The sequence below is a fragment of the Dromaius novaehollandiae genome, chromosome 1, assembly GCF_036370855.1.
Source record: "Dromaius novaehollandiae isolate bDroNov1 chromosome 1, bDroNov1.hap1, whole genome shotgun sequence".
NCBI lineage: Eukaryota > Metazoa > Chordata > Aves > Casuariiformes > Dromaiidae > Dromaius > Dromaius novaehollandiae.
In genome coordinates this window covers 186,611,424-186,632,202 of record NC_088098.1, presented here as the reverse complement: position 1 = coordinate 186,632,202, position 20,779 = coordinate 186,611,424, and the positions used below count along the sequence as shown (strand labels likewise).

The window sequence follows — 20,779 nt, the reverse complement described above, 5'->3', positions numbered from 1 at the left end:
TAGGGTGCCCTTCCCTTGACATTCCTCACTAACTCGAGCTCGACATTTGAAGATGATAAATGTACATCCAACTCAGCATTTCTAACACCACCTACCTGCTCTGGCTCTTGTTTCATTAGAATTTCAGCAATGTGCTGGTTCATGGCAGATAACCTCCTCTCCCTTTCTGGGCTGTGTGTGTGCGTGTGTTTGTGTGTGTATGTGTGTAGGGGGTGAGGGAACGAGTACATTTCTCATCTCCTCAGCATTTATTACATTCCTCTTTCTCTACCTCCTCTGCAGCAATAAATCAATGCTACTTGTTATTTTCTACTCCCTGGGCAATGTCTCGGGGGGAGAGGGAGTCTCTCCTGGCTGTAATGTCATATGTTTTATCAAAAGCGAAAATACAAGAATGAAATCAAGCAAAAATCCTGTTTCTTCCCACTTTGAGAGGAAGGGCCCTACGCTGGCTGTGTTGACCACATCACCCCTCGTGGCTGGCATGCTTCATCCCACACAGGTGCCAGTTGCTGACCCCAGCCTTATGCTGCTTGCACGGGCAGGAAAAGGCAGTGTGGCAGTAGGATGACGTTTCTAGAAGGAAAATTTTGGATTTCTAGTGCTACTGATCATTTCCTGCAGGCAGCTCCAGGGCTGGGACACTGGATGCCCCGTTTCTATATGTGTGCTGAGACAGGTGCATGCCCTTTGCGCTTCTGCAGCGGGCTAATGGCAAGGAAGCTCTAAAAATAGGTTATGGATGGAGTAAAATATAGCCTGATTATTGTTTACTCCGACAAGAGCAGAAACACAGACGCTGGTGCTTGGAGAAACTGTAAATCAACCAACATCACAGTGGATCTGTGGCTTGCAGCAACTCCCTGGAGAAACTTTGCCCAGAAAGCCTCTGCCTTCTGGTTTGTTGCCTTCTGTCTAATTGCAGTAATCTGTTTTCCTCCACCCAGAATTCCTGATTTTCCACAGGAAAAAAAAAGGCCTTCATACATACCTGGCCTAACAAGCAGGGATTAGATATCTCCAATGAGAACACCCTGAAGAGATGGGGTGGAGAAATGCACAGAAAACAGACCAGTGTGGTGCTGGAGAAGGCAAGAAAAGCAGAGAGAGTCTTCTGCAACAGAGCTGTATGACTGATTCAAGCCCAGAGGGAGAAAAAATACCTAGCTCACCTGCTCAGGCATCCAGGACCAAATGAAAGAAGCAACTTTAAAGCCAAGGTTAAATCTCTTTTTTTCAGCCTTAACTCCTTTGGATTTTAACTGGGATAATTCATCTGGGAACCTTCATGCAGAATTCACTGAAGGATTTTTGCAGGCAGATTCTTAGAGTTTGAAGTGCAGAAAATGGCCCCTGACACATTAGCATGTTTTTTCTGTGGCTTTGCAGGCATAGTTTATGTTGTCTTTCTGAAGTGGCATATGGGGAAGAATTGGGCCCCTCCAAGCAAGAGACATACTTTATCAATACCTTTTGTCAGAAATATCTCTGGGAAAAAAAACATGCACACCTACGCATCTCTTCTTTCTCTGTCTTCCTTAAACTTTGCTTAAATTTTTCTTAAAATGGCTGCCTCGAGCAACTGAGAAGCAGTGCCTGTAACATGAGCTGTGCAGGGGCTGTGCAGGGTATGAAAAAACAGTGTCGACACAAGCTCAGATTCCTTCTCCTGCTCTAATTTTGACCACTTCCTACCGGAATGCCTTCCCTGGCCCCCCCCCTGCCCAGCCTGTTTTTTGAGGGGACATGCATCAGTCTTTATACATTTTCAGACCCTTTGGGGAAGGTGACATCCTTGCATGAGGCTGCAGTGGGGCATAAGCCTCTCTGCCGGGGGACCGAGGCGTTGCTGTCTCAGAGCCGGCAAACACACAGCTTGTGCAGCGGAGAAGCAGGCCTGGCGTGTGAAAAACACCTGCTTGCCTTAATGTGGCTCTGAAACACATGTGATGACAAGCAGATAAAAATGTATTACACGTGGGAAGGGGAAGGGTTTGCCTTTGCTTTCTTGCTTACTCTCCTCTCCTAAAAAGATCTCCATGGCATTAAGGTGGTTGTTGAGGGGTGCACACGTCGTGATGGAAATCGGATCCGTTTGCAAATGCAGTGCAATGCTTTGGTGGACAGCTTCGGCTAAAGAGCTCTCCCTGCCCCATTGGCACGGCGGAGGGACAGTCTGGTTTGGAAATGGGGTTTTGGAAATGGGGTTTGGAAATGGGGACAACAGCTGGGGTTTTGCAGATGCGAGGTCCTTGGAGCATTGCTCATGCCTCGCCTGCCTGCAACATGGATTCCCCCATGTTTTTGCATCCTTAAAACTCATCGCGTTTGGGAGCCAGTAGTTTCTCTTCCTACCTAGTGCTGTACTGCAGTTCTGCTTATCTCTGGCTAAGGGACCCCATTGAGATGAGTAGCTATTTAAGATACAATGAATTATCCACAGCCTTGCTGTCTTTTCACAGCTCTTTTTTCCACAACTCTCTCACTCGCTGATTATAATTGCCCTTTAATTGCTTGTATAATTTCAGTTACATAACAAGTAAGCTGTACAGTAACTGCCAAGAGTATCTATTAAGTTCTTCTTTTTTTAATCATTAATTGAGTTTAAGTAATTCTACAACTTGCCATACTCCTGAGAGAATGGTGAGTTCATTCAATGAATGGGACCTTTCTACATACTGTCTGCTTATTTTGGATGCAAGTTTATCAGTTTCCTCTATAGAGACTGTTATTTATATCTGGTAATGCTGACCAAATATCCTTAATGTGGACAAAAGGATTTCGCGGTTTATGCAATCAAATGCTGTAGAGCTATCCAGCAGTGTGAAAGCAGTCAACAGCCAAGAAGAGACCATTCATCAATGTCACTAGCAATGTTACTATTTTACACGCCAGCTAGATGTTGAACTGGAAGAAGTCCAGGATCCTTGCAGGGTTGAGCTGGAGATAGGACAAGCCCTTTCCAAGGATCTCTTTTATCATGTTGAACACAGGGAGAGATCAGATACTGGGTTATATTCAGTGAATTTGCTTGCACAAAGCAGCAATTAAGTAATGGTAAGCTTTAGGCGGATGATAGGTACCTATTCTTGAAGAAAACATGGATATTCTCAGGTGAAGTTGTTTTGACACTTCTTTTTTCCTAGACAAAATAAGAAGGGATCACGGCAGCAATGAGTCTTGTTGGAGACTCTTCCAAGCTTCTATTGTGTAGAAAGGCTGAATTTGGAGGGAGAAAGAATTGACTTATTGGCCTGTGAGGAAATTGTATGGAGCCTTATTTTCTGAAATGTCACACTGGATGGAGATGGTTTTCTCCAAGAAGTAGGCTGAAAATGATGGGTCATAGAGACTTTCAAGAGTGACAAGATTGTCCACTGCTCAGAAGAAGGCAGCAGGTGCCATTAAGAAAATTGCGACTGAACCGATGTGGATTCTTTTCGGCATGTATTGTTTTCAAATAAGGTCACATGTTTTAAAATATCAAGCAAGGAACCTTGTTCTTTCTTATCTATTTTAATCTTGTTTTGAATTCATTCCTATTTGTTTTCTTTGGTGAGTTTTCTCGTCGCCTGGTAAATACCAAAACATGTCTCTTAAATATGTATGGCCCCTTTAAACTATATTTTGTTCTGTTTGTTAATTTTAAACTGAAGTATAAGAGGTGCTGGAGAATACACAAAGCTAGAGGCTGCTGATTTAAACAGTCATGTAGCTTATTTGTAAACTTAACTTTTATCATTGTATCAAAATAGTGATGATCCACTGCTTTTTTAAATTCAATTTATGTCAGATTCTACTCACACAGAAACTGGAATTAAATGAAAAATGAAAGACTGTGTTTGTGAAAATGAGGCAATTGGATTGATCTGTTCACCTGGACTTTTAAGATTTTAAATTAATAGATCTCATCCTCTCACCCCGTAGACTGGAGGAGGAAAACAAGCTCTCGTAGCTCTCCAACTCTTAAATACACTCTCCGCTTAAAATGAGTAAGATACTGGACTGAACTACAGCCAGCTCTCAAGTATCCATGGTGTGTTTATCTGGATTGCATGGATGTAGAGACCTGAGCTGGCTCAGCGCAGAGTGGTCTATTAGTTCAGGTGCAGTGCCATGTGAAGGGGGCACTAGTATTTCAAGGTCGGGGGGGAGGGGGTCGGGAGCTGTGTAATTGTGTTTGCAAAGTGCTGAGGCTAAGGTAATAAACTGTGCTGGACCTAACCTGCCTCCCTGCAGAGCCACCCAGCTGTCCCATGCCGCAGTCTCCAGTGTGTGCTCTGTTCTGGACAACATGCTCTAGCTAGCAGCCTTTATTTTTATTATTGTTATTACTAGTATCCAGAACGTCCAAGTTGCCCTGCCATGGATAATGTAGCAGACACTAGAACTGAACAAAAAATAACAAAATCAAGGACTGTTGCTTCAAAAGCTGGTTTAGCACATCCATAAATTCTGCTTAGTCAAGGACTTTCACAAATTCAGTGGTTATGGCTTTCCTGAAAACTTGGTTAGTAAACTTACAGTGCTTCACATGAAAATTATTCATTCACTACAACTTAAATTATTTGATTAAGTTATAGCAAATTTAGACTTTAACATACATTTGTCACAATCATATATAGGTTCATTTTTAAAGTAACGGAAACACCAGTTTAAAATAAAAATGATTTCCACTTGCATTATTATTTTTTTCTGCAGGCAGGTTCTGGATTTGCAGAATTCTCAGAAGACATGCTTTTCTGTGTCGGCCCATGTTTCATGACACCGGCTACTTTCATTCTTCTTGCTTATTCGGTTTTAGATGATCGTGAAAACCACAGAACTCCAAACACAGAATCTGAATGGAGACTAGGAAAAATAAAAGGAAAAAATAACAGAAGGAGCAATAAAAATTTCAGGGTCAGAACTGTCCATGTTTACCCTCAGGCAAGAGAAAGTGTTCATCATCACACTCCATTTCTCTTTCCCTAATGGTCTCTTCCTTAAGGGAATGTTGATTATCTGACCTGTCTGACGTCCTCTCTTTCCCTCCTTCCCTTCAGTGAATAGTTGAGTTGGGGATTGCCAGAAAAACTGCAGACATCAGTGATTCTAGCTCCACTCAGGAAATGGAAGCAAAAGCAAACCCATCCAAACATTTTGAACTCTCTTTGAAGTCTTGCAGAAGTAGCTGAAGGTTTGAGGTGGAGTTTCTTAATCTGTCTGAATCAGGACACCCTTCCTTGACATAAATCAGGAGAGGAAACACTCAACCTTTCGCTAATTTGGCTAGGACTTTGATGATAATTTGCCTAGAGAGGTTAAAGTAAGTGGTACAACATGAAATAACAGAAACTGAAATTAATGGAGCTGTAAATGGGATCACATTGTGCAGGGTCCCCACATATGGTTCAGATTCAAAGCTTCCTCTGTAACTGGTGGTATTCTTACAGCAAGAATGCTTCTGAGAATGGCACCAGCCATGAACGCAGGGAGAAGAAAGCCTCACCCCGCAGTGTCTGTTCACCCTTCATTCTCTTCCTGTGATGTCTCTGTGGTTTTATTTATACTGTCAATTAAACACAGGTCTGAGTTTACTCTCGAAAGCAGACTTATCCACCATTCACGCTATAAGCCCTGAGACCTGCACTGGAAGGTCACCTCAGTCATTTGGATAGAGAGAGTTGGAACATGGCCTGGGGGCTCAGTCCAGGTGCCCACACATAGACACCAAGAACCGTCTGCGGTGTGCTGAAACAGCTGAGATATCCATGCAGGGCTGGCAGATATGGCACAGCATCAACAGGAGATACATGTCCAGCTTGAAGAGACAACTGGAGGCCAAGCAGAGTATTGCAGGACATCTCCAATAGCCAGTGTTTAGGAAATGGAGGTGTGTGTTTCATGCCAGATGTCTATGCTCCCAGTGTTGTCAATGGGGGTCTCATGAGTGCAGTCAGCAGGATCTGAAGAGCTATTCATCGGACCAAATGCTGAGAGGCAACTCAGTTGCCTAAACACAGGTATCAGCTGGCTTTTGAGATGTCCTCCTGTGTTCAGGGTATCCACACAGGACTGGTAGATGTGATGCAAAACTAATGGACAGTTAATAGTCTCGTGGAGCAGCAGCTAGAGACCAGGCAGGATGCTCAAGCCATATTTCCCAATTAGCACTTGGAAACTGTTGACCAACACGTTGGCCTTGCAGAAGCTCTGAGTAAGCAGCTCGCACCTTTTTAACACAGATCTGAGAGGAACCAGGCCAGACAGGGACCTCACTGAAATGGTGAATTCATGCCTACGTATTAATCTGTCTTTAATTTCACTATTTCCATTGCATATAACTATTACCATCGGCATGAATAGTGAATTAGCTCCCTTGCTCCAGCCCACAATGAGTCTGACTATTTCATAGCTGTGCTTAATTGTTGCCAGCAATCCCTGTAGCGGCATTAGCCTGTTTAATATTACATGGCATGAGAAAATTAAATGATCAATATCAGGTTAAAAGCACTCAGTTGTTCTTTCTTTGCTTTGGTAATTGCTGGTGTGACGGGAAAATAATTACTATGTTGAGTTTATTGCTATTCTTATTGTCCTCTGTTGGTGATTTTGTTGTTTGGCTATGGATATGTCTGATTTAAATTGTCTATAATATTGTTGTCTTGGAAGGAAATAGAAAGGAAAGAGGAAGGGAAAGGAAGGAGGAGAAATTAAAGGCTGATCTAAGATTAACCTAGTGTTTACTCTGGCTCTTGGCAAGGTCTGTTTGTAAAAGGAAACTCACAAAGCAAAAATCATCCACAGTGGATTTGCTTTAAAGTGACACTGTCAACTTAAATATCACACTTCGGGATTTTTTTTCACTTCATGTTGTTACAAGTAACACCCAAATCAATTATATTTTTATAATGCCATAGGACCACCTAAGATTATTACAGCTGTCAGAGTAAAGAAAAAATATTTCTCTGTGTTTTTTTTTGTTTGCTTTTAGTGCAATTGATACCATTCTGTCCCTGACCACCAGCTCATATGGAAAAGGCCTTGTAAAATATTGCCCAAATCTTCTGTAATTTCTTATTGAAGTGAACTGATTGCTGTCTTTTCTTTTTTTTAAAAAAAATTTCATTACTTCCCTGTCTATGTATCAGGGATCTTTCTTGGGTTTGTTTTGTTTTTGTTTATTTTGTGTGTGTGTGTGTGTGTGTGTGTGTGTGTATAGCTTTTTGATAGAGGAATAGGAGAGAAAAAAAATTCCACCGGTGGATTTAGAAATATGATTTTTAAACCAGCAGGAGAAGTGAAAACAGGAAAACCCATCAGTACTCAGCAGTGGACAGGTACCCCGGAGTCCTTGCTTTCAGATGCTTTGGGACAGGTCAGTCCCCAATGAAAGGACACCGACAGCCTTCAGAAGCAAGCGGGAATGGGCTGATAAAGAGATCCTTTCAGCTGTGATGCCTAGGAGTCACTGGTGTCAGCCTTAAGACATCCTGGGAGAAAGAGGGAAACAAAACCGGTTATTCACTGCCTTTGTTTAGCTGCCTTTGGAGATTTTAAGGGAGCTGCATACAAAGACATGACACTGTGGCATATACCAACTGTTGACTCTATCAAATAATAAAGCAATCCCAGTGGGTATTAAGAAGCATGGAATAATTCTAATGAGTCTGGCAAAATCTCATTACAATGAACAGCAGGTGATGACAAAATATTTGCTCTGTATGCAAATGACTTGTTTCCTTCTCCGTCTCCACGCGGTTGCATGAGCGCTCGGAGCAGGAGCTGTCAGATAACTACTGACTGGAGTACAGCCCTGCAGATACTGGTGGCCGCGTTTAGAATGCATCAGTAGCAAAAGTGGGAAAAACTCTGGAAATAAGAAGTGCTTTTGGGATGAGATCCCCTCTGTATCATCAAACTCTTAGCCTTCCTCCCTGCACAAGAGATAATTTTGCTGCGTATCCACAAAGTCCAACTGTCTTTCTAGAAATGCCTTCAAAGCAAGGACAGATCGGTCACAGGTTGTTGGAAGTTCTCCAAGAGTTGTGGGGATAAAACGCATGATTTTTTTGGTGGGGAAGTGCTGAATAATGAAAATAAGAGGAAGGATAACAACTGCTATTGACAGAGGTAAGTCACCTGCATAATCCTGAGTCTGATCTATTCAGAACAACTTTACTAATTAAACAGGAAATATCCAGCTTGCAGGCTCATAGTGCTGTGCGCACACCAACCACTGATTTGTCCTCTTTCGCTGCTTTAACGCCAGGCTATGTAGCCCTTCATACTTGTTCACTTCTTGATGGGGTTTCTGGCATAGCAGGCTTCCATTCTCTCCCGTGTACCATTAATAACTCTTCATGCATTTGTTTTTAATCATGTTGGTATTTATTTATTGCTGCAGTCCTATTCCTACTCTTTGTATGTGTCAGAGGCAATATTCTTGCATGGGGGAGGTGGAAGTTCCCCCAGAGCCCCATTCTTCTGTGTGCGCGGGAAGAGGGGAGGACAGCAGAGCCGAGTCAAAGGACATTCCAGATTAAATAAACCAAGCCATACAAACACAAGTATTCCAGTAGATCTTCTCTCCAGTGCCTGGCAGTCAAATACCTTCACTGTACTTTCCCCATGTAATTGTGGTTTGCTCTCAGAAAAAGAGTCAGGAATGCACTTGAAGCCTGCTTTATAAAAACGCCCCTAGCATCCCCGGGGCCAGGCAAAATTTACAACCTTGAAAGGAAAAGGACTATTTGTTTGATGACCCCATGCTCCTGCCATACTCATCAGCTCCTACCTGGAGTGAGTTTGCTACAGGATCTCCGTCAGAGAGGGAATTTAGTAAGCTGATTATGAGAGAGATCCTTCAATTTTTCTGCCAAAGTCCCATACCGATGGGGTGAAAACAACACACCCTCGCCAGCCAGCAATCTGCAGCCCAAATCTTATGAAGACTGACAGTGATGATGAAGAAATGGGACCAGTCCCCTAAGTTGCTCCCTCTACAAAAGAAAAGAAAATAATTTAGCTAGATGGGTCTTTGTGTTTCACAAGTATTAAAGTGAGTTATTACCTGTTTTTAATAATAGTAATTATTATTAATTATTAATAATATTAATAAAGGCTAATAATATTAGGGGCTTTATAGTCTGTAGATCTTTGTCTGAAGTATTTTCATCAAAGTGCTACATCAAGTAAAGTCAGTATTATTTTCCTTTTCCGATCAGCAAGAGAACTGGGAAGCAATTTCCAGCCCTCCTGATTCCCAGATCAGCACCTTGCGATCATGGGGTCACCATGGCTCACTGCAATGTATCTTTCCTGTGGGTCTCAGATCCACATATCAAAGCTCCTTCTGTCAACAGAGGCTTTTAAGAACAAGTTGGACAAACATCACCTGGGGTAGTGTGGGGAGTATATGATTCTCTGAGCATGGGGACCAGCAACATAATCTCTTGAGATCCCACCCAGACCTCTCTTCTAGGGTTTGATGACTGATGAATCCTACATGGTATTCATCTTACATTTAATAATTGTATTAAATCTGAGGTCTGTAGTCGAAGCGCTGCCAAAATGACAGCAGGCCAAGAATTACATTAAGCATTAAAATGCAGGCTCGGCTTGGTTTGCAGGGCAGCGAGGCTTGTTCTCCCGATTGGGTTACACACGCCGAGGTGGCGCGTTCCAACCCAAACTGACAGCAGCGCAAAGGGGCCGCAGGCTTCTGCTTCTGCTTAGCAGGTTTTGCTGACCAGCAAAAAGTGATGGAAATCCCAAGCCCCCAAAAAAGCAGCAGCTGTTAAACAACTAAGGCATTTTCTTCGCTGCCCAACTAGCCAGGAAAAAAAAATGAGTGTTTGTTTAGTGAGACTGATATAATTGTAATAAAACTCTGGACAACCACATTAGTGACTCATTTCAAGCTAGAAATGTCATCTGAAGCTAGCGGTGGCCTCTATCAGCTGACCAATTGTCATTCACATGGTGATCCCAGGTCCATATTGTTCCTGCAAAAATGCTATGGATCCCTCAGAAGCTTGGTGATATTGATCCGTTGTGACCAGGAAGAAATTTTGAGAATGAATAATTGTCCGTGAATGCACAATGCAGAGATGTCAGGACACCTGAGGCATTGCTCTAAGACTACAGTGTAAGCAATTTTATTCTTTCTTTACCTTTTTATTGTTGTGCACTCCAACATCCAGAGGTATACCCTGTCCATTCCCACGGGGAATGCCCTGGAAGGCAGTGGGCTTAGCTAACCCCCTTTACTGTGCCTGAACAGTAAAGGGAATGAAAAGGTGTGTCCGCACTGTTAAATAAAAGAGGGCCAGAGAGCGAACCAAGCACTGGATCCACTGGATCTCCATTGTCCACATTGCTCAATTGGTAGCTTGTTCTCTGGCTCTGTTTCAGAGTGCCTTAGCTTGCTTTCCCCAAGGCAAAACTCAGATATGGTTCTGGGGATAGATCAGTCGAAGGACTGCTCCCAAATGGAGTGTGGATAAGTGCATTAGGTTTAGCACTTCTACCCTAAGCAGTCCTCCAACACTATCCCAACTGCCTTCATGTCCTCAAATTCATGCTGTAGTGGCGCACCTCAGGGCGCACGACACATACTTCTGGTGGCATTATGCAAAAACATCACTCAGGTGAGCTGAGACATAGCCCTCACATGCTTCATGTACTTCATATGCTTCAAAGTGAAGAAAACAACAGTCAAAAAGCTGCTCAAGCTCTTCTCTCTGTTTTCACCTGAGTTTTTGTAGTCTGAACTGAGATTATGCTTTTGTTGCTAGATGAGTTTGTAGTTAGCAGCTGGCACATATTCCCTGCCATCTCAGCACTGTCTGTGGAGCAGGCCTACCTTAAAGAAGTGATAAATACCATTGGCTATTCTTGTTGCTCCCATAGACTGGGAACACCAATACCTCTCTCTTTTGTAAAGTCCTTTGAGACCTAAGGTATTGCTAACACACTGATCACAGAAAAAGGATATTGTAGATGGGCATCTCTTAGTTGTGGGTTTAGAGGGAATAGAGAGGTCTTATGCATTCATGTCTTTCTCCTTGTAAAATGCTTTCCTGTTAAAGGGAGGAGAGGAGAGAGGTACCCTTTAGTTTCAACCCCTCCTTACCCTCAGATAAAGATCCTCAGATCCCAGAGCACTTCACTTTCCTGCCCTTGTTCCTCTGGTCTAAGCCAGAGGCTGCTACTTCCCAGCCCACAGTTCCCACCCCCATCTGCCCTTCCCACCATGTCTTCAGCACTGTCCTCAGAGTTCATTCATTCCTACTTCTGCGGTACCACTCCCCTCCCAAACCTCCCTAGTCTTAACCCTAACTCACCTCATACCCCTTCTACCTAAATTTATCCAGTTCTTCCAACCATGCCTGACCTAGACCCTCCAAATTTAGAGCCTCCTGATCTGCATCTCGTCAGCTCCACCATTTCTCTCTGATCTCCATTCCTCTGTCTCCAACCTCTGCCTATTCTTTCTGGACTGACACATTTCCCCTTTGCCTGTCTCTCCTAGGGACTGAAATGCACCTGGCTAGGTCTAGGGCAGAAGAGAATGTGTCTGGAGGGAAAATGCTGACCCTAATTTAGGGATGAGAAGAGCTATATCAAGATTTAGTTCTTATTGCGTATTTATTTAGTAAAGCTTCTTGGAAGTCTGGGCTGGATTCGAACAGCTGCCCAGTCTTCTTCCTGGGAACAAATTGTGCTGCTGTCATCTACCTAATGTCTGTGAGTAGCAAACTTTAAGTCACTGGGAGTTCTTCCTTAGAAGAAAATAACAGCTAAAGGCATGAAAATAACTCTTTTCTAACTCTTTTTGATCTCAGTTCTTGGTGCTTTTATACTGAGTTTGCCCTTCAAATATCTGACTGACAAATGTCCTTTCACTTTAAGTAGCTCAGAAGGCAGATCCTTTCTTTTCCTGTTTTTCTCCTTTCTCTTCTTCTTTGCATAAGGAATTGAAGTGGTTTACATAAACATTTTTGTGGGCTCTGGAACCTAGATTCCTCCTACCTATCTTTCAGCCCTTGTTGAGGTACTTAAGCCAGTAATTTAATTGCCCTCAGATACCCTCAGTAACTAGTAGAGAAGGATAGGTGCTTTGGGGAGCTCTACTCGACAGAGATGGGTGGCCACTTTGCCTAAGGCTGAAATACCCTCTAGATGTGCTTATGTCCCTCTGCTCACAGGGCCAAATATACTCCTGAAGCTGAACATACAAGGAGCATTTCGCTCCATAGTGCTTTCTGTCCACGAGGTCTTTTTCCTCAGCAGATCCAGAAATCTACATGAGGCTGGACCACAGGTGGCTTCACACCCTATAAATGCCATTATTTTTTGGCACCTCCACCTGCAGGTTCCTGGGATTTTTGGAAGCACCTGTAGCTCTGCAGCTACAATTGTTGCCAACGGCAAGCCAAGAGGAAACCAAGAACCCAGTGGTAGTCCTGTGAAGGTGGTCTTGTGCTTCCCAGTATGTGCACAGCTTTTTGCCCTAAACTGTGCATGCACACTCCTCCACAGTTAGGGCAAACTCTATAGTTAGAGCTTTCTCCCCTTCCCAATGGGAGGAGACTTTGCTGGGTGACCATGGGAAACTGTTAACTTCTTGCTGGACAATAGCAAGAACTTCTTGCTGGACAATTGGAGAAGTCTCTGAAGCCTTGGACTTCAATATAACTGAATGAAAATTTGGTCCTTCACCTTGGTAGAGAGTTTAAAGGTTCTTGACTGAGCTGAGGGAATATTTGAGGGTTATTTCTTAACCAGCTGATTTCTACTTTTTCCAGGGACAGCAGAAAATCTAACAGTTCACTGTATGCCTGCTAACTTTATACTACCACACACCATTTTTTTGTATCACTGGGAACAATAACTTATCAGGTTGTGTCCTGTAAGGGAGTAGCATAACTCCAGATCTTGTATATCTTAAACTTATGCAAACTTCAGCAAGATTTTTCTTCCGTTAATTATAGAATAACAAAGCATCTACTCTTTCATATAAAAATTACACATCTTCCTGGAATCCCAAGTCTAAGGTGTTTTTACTGTGAAAAAAGCTTCATGGTAATGATAGCAGAATATCAGATTACCTACTCTGTATAACACTCTTCTGTTTGGCTTCTGTCTACTTCTTAGCAACATCTAGTGAAAAGCTGAATGCCTTCCAGAGGCACCTTTAATTCACATGTTAAAAATGTTTATGTCTCTCAAGTGGTCAAATTAAACTGTATCAAATGAACTGTATGGGCTTGAAGTAAGCTCCAAGGCCTTCTTTAAATTGTTGTGTGTTCATGAAACAATTAAAGCTGAACAAACGTTGCCAAAAGAATTTCAATGAGGATTAGTTCAAATGTTTAACTAAAATAATTTTTGCCATGGTTGATTTCCATGGGCATTCATTTGATCTGGCAGAAAAGTGCTTTCCTTAAGCATTTAACCAAAGTCTGATTGTAAGAGTTGCATTTGTTCTGTCAGGAAAGGTGAACAACATTTTTTGCCTTCAATGTCCCGTTATAACTGAACAGCTCCATGCCACACCTCTTGGATATGAGAGGTTCAGCCGCCGAGCCAGGAACTAAGCAATGGTGAGGACACAGCGACTGAAGTGTAGGCACTCAGAAAGGCATTGAATTAGTTCCTGATGGTACATTATTTGTCTGGCTCTAAAAACAGCAATTTTATATGCATCACCTACCTTTGCAGATCACAGTAGCCTAGACTCCAACACCTCAGCTTTGCAAACTAGGCATGACTGGAGTCATGATGTCTCCAAGTGAACTCATAGATATTACACTGGGTTTTGAGGTCAACAAAGACATGCAAGTCTTCCAAGCAGGCCTGCTAAACTGCTCCACCTCTCCACGCAAGCCCCACCTTCACTCCACTACCCAAAGTCTTCAGGAAAGCCTTGAGGATCAGAGGCAGGAGTAGGGCAGAATTTAAACAAAGGGGAGAAAAGACTGGCTGTAGCAAGGTTATCCAATCCCATCAACGCAGATAGCCCTCAGTCTGCACTCACTGAAAGTATTATCCTGAAATCCACAATGAAAATGTATTAAGTTTAGAGTATTTTGCTTAGTATTATTAGTATTTTGTCCTGCTACAAATTGCAATACCTTTCCACGCAGGGGAAATTTCTAGGGTAGGCCATCAGATACTTCCCATGAATGCAGTAAGTACCAGATGTCCCAGGCTGTCTAGACAGATGCTTAGTCCCTAATTTAGCTATGATCACCAGAGAAACTCATCTGGAACCACTTCTCTTGATATCCAAGGGCTTGGATATCAAGATGCCAAGGGCTTGGCATCAAGGGTGTCCACGCAGCAGATTTTCAGCTCTGGCATTTGCTCATCACTTTCAGGTATGAGACCTTAGAAGCCCAAAACAGCAACGTTTCAAAGGTGGCCATGAGTTCTGGGGTAAGCCCAAGATTTTATTGACATTTTCTTCTTTTTTTCCAGGCAGTAAAATAGATCTTTTCTCCTTGCTTTTGATCAGGGAATGGCTTAAGGTTGGCTGGGTCAAAGCAGAGGGTAGTTGACTGGACTACTGTGATCATGGGATAACCCTGTAGTATCTACAGCACCAGTTGGGGATGTTATCTTTATTTGTTTGCTTAATAGTAGCAAAATAGTAGTATCTGTTTTAGCAGATACTGCCAGTAAGTGTCTGGATAGAGGCCTGTTAAGCATAAACAGTAGATATTGATCCCTCCATCTATTCCCTGAGCACACCTGCCCATCCATCATTAGTCTTCAGCCCTGTGATCTGATACTCCTCCTTGGCACCACCCGTAAATATCACAGAAAGCAACTACTCCAACTGGTGATCTTTGCACCATACTTAAGAACATCGGGAAGTAATCGTGTCTAATCATTATGGCTGTAATTCCAAATTTGATGTCTGGCAGAGAATCAGAGGACTCAGTCACATTTGCTAAACATCTCCCTAATATGTTCTGTCAGACACTTTATGGGAGTGCTCTCCAAAGCCTTGCTCCTCGACTGCTTCTATTTCTCCAGCACTCAGGTGGCTGCTGCCAAGGCTGTCCTCCTCTAGGGTAATTATTTGCACAGTTTAATTACTTGGCAGCACAGCTGGCAAATGTTGCTTTCATGCCGGCTAGACTAAATCTATGCTGGGTAGGGTTGACAGTGTAAAGATTTTAGGAGCATCTAGAGTGAATGAATAAATACTGGTTATAAAGAAAAAGCAGGTGCCATCTGCTCCTACTCAAATAACTCCTGTTGACTTCAATGGGAGTAGGGTGATTTTCACAGCTACTCTATTTGGTTTGCTGAAAATACTTTTTTAGTATTTACAATGACTCAAAATGACAACTCCCCAAAAGTCTGAAAGGGTTAGAAAATTGAAAACACCAGTAATAGAGCATAGATCCATTCTCATTAAGGTCAGCAGAACAGATTAGTAGGCATTTAAGAAAGGTTCACATATCAGCAGTGGGTACTTGAGCTAAGATGAAGTAGGTAGCATTTTCCAATGGCTTTGCTAGTCTGAGGCCAGCTGGTCTTGTCATACGATCCAGTATGAACAAAGTGCCACCAAGGCAATTACTTCTAACAGAAATTCATGTGGTGCAGGTGTGTAGATCTGCCCCTGTCAGAGGTGTTGCACCTAGGAAATGCAGCACTCAAAGAAAACCCACTCTGCTGCCTCCTTGGCTGGCATTTTCCCTAGAAATATACAGATGACTTAATCCTGTGAGGCTCTCCATCTGGCAGGAGCACCTAGGCAACTTTGGAAAGGCCTGCACCATTAGAAAGGAAAAAACCCTGAAACAATGAAAATATTTTTGGTGGGAAGTGGGTGTCAAAAGAGCCGCCTCATGTCCTGCAGAAGTTAGAAGAAAGCAAAAAGCTTGACTCATCTTCTGGTGTCTGGGCAGAGGAAGGACAACACAGTGAAACAAAAACATTGGCAGCTGCAGGCTAGTGAGTAAAACCAGACTAGTGACCAAAGGGGAGCATGAGGGAGTGTTGGTTTGTTTTGCAAGGGCTATTGCACTTAACGCTGACACTTGGACTAGAATTGCACTAAAAGAAATAAATTACAGTGCTGCTCATTTCACTAGCAAAGCTTTGGACCAAGTAGGCACTGCCATGTATTATATCCTATTGTTTTCTACTTGTTCTACTTGTACCTGTGGTACAACAGGGCTGGCTTTGTCCAGAAGCCAGACTGGGGACTGAGTCTTGGTATGAATTAAATATGCCACTGAAGGGTTTTACACAGAGCCTTTAACCATGGTGGCACTTCTAGCTGCTTTGGTGCATGTACTACATGAACTTGGATCGCCTCTCAACTTCCCCGGCTGCAGTCGGCTCAGGCACATGATCAGGTTGCTGTGCCTGAGTCATCATATAACAGCTCCCTGCATCCCAGCTAAGCTGCCTAACTCTGTCTGCACACCCAAAGCCCGAGGCACGAGTGAGGTAATTCGACGGCAGAAGAGGCTGAAGATTAGGCATGGACATTTCACCATGTCTCTGAGCTTTTGCACTAAAACCCGCATATCAGCACGTAACTTATGTACCTCCCTTCAGGCACTTCTGTTGAGGCTGATGGTTCAAAGTCAAGCATATATGTGAGGGTAAAAGAGGTTAAACTGGTGTAACCTACACAACACAAGAAAAACACTTACGGGAGAACTCAGGAATGCACGTTCACCTTTAGTTAAGAGAGAGTTTTTATAGCCTGTGCCATCTAGGAGGTCAAACTAGTTGATCTAATGACCCTTTCTTACAATCTCTAACTATGAAAAAAATGTATGCCTGACTCTGCCTCTTGCCTCTCCAGCAGGCAAAACACACCTTGCATGCTGTCCAGTGAGGGTAAGCAGTGCTGATGGCCTTTACTGCCTGGAGCTGAGCTCTTGTCACCCACCCAAAGGTATCCAGAGCTCCCTCTGAGTTAAAGCTCAAAAGCTACCTGCTATGAAGACAGAAAAGCTCTTTCCTCTGGCTCATGATGTTCAAAGGCGTGTATACCAGTTCTTTGCTATTATCTCTGCTATGGTCACACCACGAGACCCTGCTTGGGTGTGGGTTCCCAGCCGCATTGGGTACTGTACAAGCAAAGCCATCTGAAGGCAGGTTACCTCAGCAAGCTTGCCTTGCAGTTCTGCTGCCATTCCTTCCACGTGAATTCAGTGCCAGGCATCGGTATTTAAAAGTGTTCCTTGCAAGTGTTTGTATTTCCGTGTGGCACAACACACAGGGCGAAGGCAAGTCTGAAATTGTGATTGTTTTCATGAGCTTTGAAGCATCCATAATGAACAAGACAATACAAGGAAACCAAATCAACAATAAGCTCTTTAGATTTATGTTTTTCTTATTCCAGGAGCATGGAGAAAGCAAAGAAGAAAGCACAAACTCTGGAGACTTACAGTTCACTCAGCTCTATTCAACATCTTCAGATGGCTGTGAAGAGCAAAGTACAGTGCGCTGTTATGTTGGACCAACTCGGCAGAGCTTTGCCAGAGGAATTGAAAAAGACGAGGAGACTTCAAGAAAAATAAGACAGCAGGAAAAAGTAATGAAGGAATTAAACTGACCTTCTTTAGAAATGGGTGAGACAGGGTAAACAGGGAGAGATCTTGTTTTGCTTTCATCCTGGAAAAAATAACATTTCTTCCTTTCCAGTTCAGTACAGTTGACTGATTTGGAAACAAATCTGTTTTCTCTGCAAAGATTTATCTGCCCAACAGACTTTTTTTTTTCTTCTTCTTTTGGCAAAAAGCAATAGGTTGAAAGAACAAGGCTCGTCTTGTTAGCAGGTTTAAAGGGCTCAGTAATTAACTGGTACATTTGGAGGCATGGCATGCAGGATACTTGCAGCAACCTACTTTATTACAGTGTCACAGGGAAGTACTGTGAAAAGGGGCAAGAACTTAACAGAATACAGTTTATTTCTCAGGCAGTATCAGATAGCAGGATTATTCAGTCATGAAGTTAAGCCAGATCATTTGCTGAGGTAAGGACACTCTGGTGTGCCCTTTGAGGACGTACTTTAATTTGTGACATTCTTTCTCTTTTCCTCCCTTCCTTTCCTTCTTTCTTTCTTTCTTTTCTAGCTTGAAAACAAAGCGACACTTATTTAGTCTGGAGACAGCATGCACTTTTTCACATCAGTCTTCTGAAATACATAGTAGGTCCCTTCAAAATACAAACTGACATCCTGGGATTTGGGGAAGTCAGTCACAAGGGTCATTTATCCCTGAAGTCATCTCCTTTTGGTGCACAGTGTGTAATAATGTTCTGCACAGCCAAACCTCTCTCTCTCTCTTGCTCTCTTTCTGTCTCTCCTTTCTTTTTTTTGGTATGGTACTGCAGACAATTGCTGGCTTGGAGCAAAATTTTTAAATATCACTGCCTCAAAATAGGATTCTAATTCCATGCTGCAGTGATTTAAATCCAGATGATTTGACCTTGTGAAGTCCTAAACATCTGCAGCCTGCAGTACCTGTAAATAATGTGGAGAAATACTCAGCACTCCTGGAATAAAGCTATTGTTAGTTTGCTCCCTAAATGTAGAAGCCAAAATAGAGTCATCCCTGTTTGGAAATGCTAGCGAGTCCCTTCAAGTGCCAAATGGACCTTCGCAAGAGTAAAGGGAGTCTCTCCAAGCATATTTCTGGATATGCCAAAAACAAACACTTATCTTGCAAACTGATGCTTCTCATATCTCAAGTGCAACCTAAACACTGAAATCACTTCTGACTCCTATGCAAGGCTAGATTTGCCACTGATACGGAGACTGAGAGGTGCTGCATTTGCCATTTTGTCATTTAACTTCTCAGTTCTCTGATATACTGACCAGTGCGCAACATTTCCTATCCTTGCAGACAACCCTTCAAATTGAGGGCAAAATTTCGTCCTCAGTATCAGTGTATATTTACTGCAGGTTTTTTTTTTTTTTTTTTTACTTTCCCAGAAAATACCGTTTACTTTTAGACTCTAACCTGCTTCGGTCAGGTGTTAACAGACTTCTTTGTGTGGGGAAATAACACAGGCATCTGGATGTAAGACTATATGTGTACCAGGATAACGCTTTGGATCTGGATGAGACTTGTCAGAAAACTCTATCCTCCTTCCCATTTAAAGGTCAGGTCATCAATTTTCAGCTTAATCCAGAGCCCAGCAAAACAACCTGGGAGGAAAATAGTGACTTGCTGAATCATTGTCTCTTTGTGATCTCTCTGCTGCCCTGGAGAAGGACAGAGGCATCTGCAGCAATTCAGTGTCTCCAACAGTGTCTTTTCACTGCTGCACCAGTGCTAACATTCGTGCAGCTGCAGCTCGGGAGACTCGTAGTGCTGCCTTTTCCCCAGCTCCTTGCGTGCGACCAGGGTGCCGTAACTGCGACATCTGCTTCAGCTAGCACAGAAGACCCAGTGATGCATTTCATCAGGGCGAGGGAGGAAGACCTGGCTGCAGATCAGTGTGGTTTTTTTCATGCTCTTCTTCCTGGGCAGAAAAGAAGTGCAGAGGGAAAGGATTACATTGAACAGATCGAAGCAGGCAGAGAGGAACGAGTTAATGGGCACACTTTTCAAAAGAAGCAATTCTCCTGACATCTCAAGGGATTGGCAAAGGGCATATTGCCTTGTCAGTTAGACGCAGCCGCTGGTTTCAAACCCATACTAATTAGCCAGCTTAGAAAAACATGCAGCTCAGCAGTTCTAAATGCAGGCTACAGCCTCTGCCACTCCTCAGTATAGATATATTTGTCCACATCCTCTCAATGTGACATGCTGGTACAGAGGCAGCTCGGTTAGCAGTTAAAAGAGAACTTAGGACTAAATGAGGCTTCATCTGGTATTCTTCTCACTTGCTACATCCAGGTCAGCCCAGGACAAACCACTAACTGAATGACGAGTGGGAAGCCTGCTGTGTACTGGGATCCCGTTTGCACAACAGAGCAAATCGCAGCAGTGCCAAGACCCAAGTCACTTCCCTTCAACTGCACTGGCTTGCACCTGCATAAGCAAGAGTCTCAGTCCCTGATCTCCAAGTTTAATTACAGTGGAGGGGAGGAGGGTAAAGCTTGCTTTTGCCCTGTATTGAAATAGGCACGTTAGAAGAGACAGGAGCATTACATCAAGGCCTTGGGGAACTAACCTGGAGCGCAGAATAGATGAAAGAAGGACCCAGCTTTGTTTTAAATGGTTTCTAAAAAGAATCACTTTCTCTCCTGGTCCTTCACTTCCTATGCTATAATTCAGGGTTGATAAGCCATCCCTAAATCAAAAGGACCTTGGAAGACTGTATTTGCTAGTATTGCTGAGGTGCATCACGCACCTGCACTCACAGGGCTCCCAGGCATTTCTGTAGATGCATCATGTCCTTTGCACAGAAGTGCCTCAATTAATTTGCTTAGCTACCCTTAATTTTCCGGTAAATAAATATTAAAACTGCCTGGCTGTTGTTACATAGAGCTGTAATGTCAGACTTACCATCTATTGCAATGGAGTTCAGAGGCCTATATATTGCATACTTCAACTATTGAGTTCTCCTGAGGAGGCAGTGGGGGTTGTAGTTGTCCTATTGCACTAAGAGAGCTCTCTTCTGTCCCTGGCTATAACATGCGCATTGGCTGGGCTAACAGGGCTCACCTGGCCTCCATATCTCTTCCCACACTCTCTGTCTTGCGCATTTGTATCACAACCTCTTCAGGGCAGGAAATGTATCTTATTATCTGCCTGTGTTTGTGTTCAGCACATAGTCAATGCAGGCCTCTGAGCGTCACTCT

At 43.2% G+C, this 20,779-nt stretch overlaps 1 long non-coding RNA gene across 1 annotated transcript; it reads right to left on the bottom strand.

Moving 5' to 3' along the window:
- Positions 1-6,652: 6,652 nt before the first annotated feature.
- On the bottom strand, positions 6,653-17,740 carry LOC135327144 (uncharacterized). The gene is made up of 3 exons (XR_010387229.1): positions 17,583-17,740; positions 17,127-17,258; positions 6,653-7,475 (listed from the first exon to the last, which is right to left on the bottom strand). It is a non-coding gene; the product is annotated as an uncharacterized LOC135327144 (long non-coding RNA).
- Between the last annotated feature and the right edge of the window lie 3,039 nt (positions 17,741-20,779).